Source organism: Sminthopsis crassicaudata, chromosome 6 (assembly GCF_048593235.1).
Source record: "Sminthopsis crassicaudata isolate SCR6 chromosome 6, ASM4859323v1, whole genome shotgun sequence".
Taxonomy (NCBI): Eukaryota; Metazoa; Chordata; class Mammalia; order Dasyuromorphia; family Dasyuridae; genus Sminthopsis; species Sminthopsis crassicaudata.
This window is the reverse complement of record NC_133622.1, coordinates 196,795,607-196,798,672: the sequence shown is the minus strand read 5'-3', so window position 1 is coordinate 196,798,672 and position 3,066 is coordinate 196,795,607. Positions and strand designations below refer to the sequence as shown.

Below are 3,066 nucleotides of genomic sequence, written 5' to 3'. Positions count from 1 at the left end.
AGAAAAAAAGTTTTTAAATTTAAAAACATTGAAACATTAAAAAAAATTTTAATGGTTTTCAAAGGGAAAGTTTAGGGTTGTAATAGGAGGGATAGGGTTAATGGAACAAGTGAGAGATTAGCTCTGGAGAAAAGAATGATCTCTTTTCCAGAGATTTTTGCCAAGACCATAGGGGTGATTTTGAGGAGTTTTAAATTGAAAAAAAGGAAAGGAAAGGAAGATCATAGAGATAACCTTTCTTTTGTCAGAAAAGTAGGATCCAAAGTCCTCTTTTGACAGAGAAAGGTGAGTTAAGAGGTGTTGGAAAATTAACTCAACACTCTTAAAAAATATTTGTCTAGTTAAAGCATCCTTTTTTCTCCAAATCTTCACAAAGAAAGACTCATATAAAGATGTTATGGTCATTTCTTCCTGAGCCGAACAGTATCTCAACATGTTATATTCTTATTACTGGACTTAAAAGAAAAAGGAGTTTAGAATAATAAAAACATTGTCAGAAAAATTAATATTTAAGATAATTAGAACTTTAGAACTTTAAAAGCATCATCAAATGCAAACATTTCAAGATTGTTTGGCACTTGACAATTGAAATATAATGCCTACACATATAAAGGTGTATTTCTCTGTAGTCTTTTATGCATTTTGAAAATGTTATGTTGTTGCTCTTTTCCTTTCCCCATATCCCCACCCCAATGAGCTACTTTCCCACACTCACAGTGGAAGTTCTCTCTTGTGAAAGATATATATACAGGTAAGGCAAATGAACAGATCAATCATGGATATCTCACTCTGTAACTCTCTGCCAAGAAGTGGTAATTAATGTTTCCATATCATTATTTTGAAGATATGATCCAAGTTCTGAGGTCTTTCAGAGCTGTTTTCTTTCTTCATGATCATTGTGGGCATATAGTTATACTGAGTTCATTCTGCATCAATTAACAAGTGTTTCTGGGTTATTCTAAAGCTCATATTCATTATTTCTTATGGAAAAATAATTTTTTCTCTAAATTCCTATACCATAATTTGCGCAGGTATTCTTCAGTTGAAGGAAGCAATGTATAAAACAGGATATGATTCCAGCAGGATGAGCAAATGCTTTTCTTGGTTTACCTAAAATCAGCAGTTTCCCATAGTCCTTCAGGCTAGCATTATCTCACTTAATGATAGCTCTTCATTAAAAAAACTAGTCAATTAGCGTGAGGTGACCAACACTTTCAAATGTGGAAAAAATTATATTCTGTAAGAGGCAAAGGGTCACAAAAAAGACTCTTTGGAAGTGATTAAAAGTTATAGTTACTTGGCAGAAAAATATTTAGACATTAGGATATAGTCCCTGAATATATTTAAGGAAAGTTCCTATGGTGAGAATTCAACAATCCTTTATATTCTTATAGGCTTTTTCACTCTGTCAAGATAGCAAAAATTAGAAAATCCTATTGTTAGTTCATGGCAAAAATTTTGAATAAAACAAATTCAATCTACTCTATTTGCTTATGGGCATTCTACCATGGTATAGAGGATCAAAGTATTGAAATAAAATTAACATGTAGGAGTAACCAGTGAGTGTTTCCTGAATACACCAATAGACACATCCAAAGCTTAATCCTGTATTCTATTTTAGTCTCCTTTTCTTTTGTCTAATAGGCACTCTTTTCCAAGTCAGATGTCTGACAATAACTGCACTGCTGTGACTGAATTCATTATTTTGGGGTTAACTGATGATCCAACCCTTCGTGTTATTCTTTTTGTGATATTTCTGGGTGTCTATGCTGTCACGTTAATTGGTAACCTTAGCATAATCATATTGATCAGAAAGAGCTCCCAACTTCACATTCCAATGTATCTTTTCCTCAGCCACTTGGCATTTGTGGATATAGGATATTCCTCATCTGTCACTCCTGTCATGCTCACCAGCTTCCTTGTAGATAAGACTTTGATACCCCTGGGAAGCTGTGGGCCCAAATGTGTTCTACAGCCACCTTTGGAACCACCGAGTGCTTCCTGCTGGCTGTGATGGCCTATGATCGGTATGTGGCCATTTGTAACCCCCTACTCTACTCCACCAACATGTCTGCTAAGATCTGTACTCTGTTACTCATCATATCCTATGTGGGTGGTTCTGTGAATGCATGGATTTTCACTTTTTTCGTATTTAATCGGTCCTTCTGTGGAATCAATATGATCAATCACTTTTTTTGTGATTATGCACCACTTCTGAAACTTTCTAAATACCAAGATGATCTTGCTGAAGTTCTTCCTTCTGCCTCTGCTGGGTCAGTAATTATGATCACAGTATTAATTATTATAATTTCTTACACATATATCCTTTTCTCTGTCCTGAAGATAAGTTCCACTGAAGGAAGATCCAAAACTTTCTCAACTTGCACCTCCCACTTCACAGCAGTCACTCTGTTGTATGGAACCAGTACATTCATTTATGTACTGCCTAAATCCAGCTATTCATTGGATGAGAATAAAGTGGTATCTGTTTTCTACACAGTAATGATCCCCATGTTGAACCCCCTGATCTACAGTATAAGGAACAATGAAGTAAAAGGGGCTCTAAAAAAACTAATGAGTAGGAAACATCTTTTTTCATAAATTCAAATCAATACAACAAATAAATATATATTCAATTTCAGAAACTATGTTTAGTTTCAGGAATGCAAGTATGAAAATAAAACATTCCTTTATTTGAAGGATCTAACATTGAACTGATATAGTGTTTATGATTAAGTAATACCAATCAATAAGTTTAGGAAAGGCAAATATTTTAATCCTTTTGGACTCAGTTTCCTCATTTGTAAAATAAGCTATAAAATGGCAAACCAACATCTTTGCCAAGAAAATCCCAAGTGGGGTCAGAAAGAATTGTATACAACTGAAATGACTCAGTGACAACACAAATATTTTCCTTTTGATGAAGTAAATTTGTGAATTTGCTTACAAGAGTATGAAAATATGCATATAATATTCCGCAAACATAGACTTCCTACCTTATCTGTAAGGAATGGGTAGAGGTGACCTCTCATACGTCTTTGGATTTCTGATTGTTTTTTGACTCTT

The 3,066-nt window shown here is 34.2% G+C and overlaps 1 pseudogene; it reads left to right on the top strand.

Moving 5' to 3' along the window:
* Positions 1-1,663: 1,663 nt before the first annotated feature.
* LOC141545832 (olfactory receptor 5p57-like) lies at positions 1,664-2,601 on the top strand (annotated as a pseudogene).
* Positions 2,602-3,066: the final 465 nt, after the last annotated feature.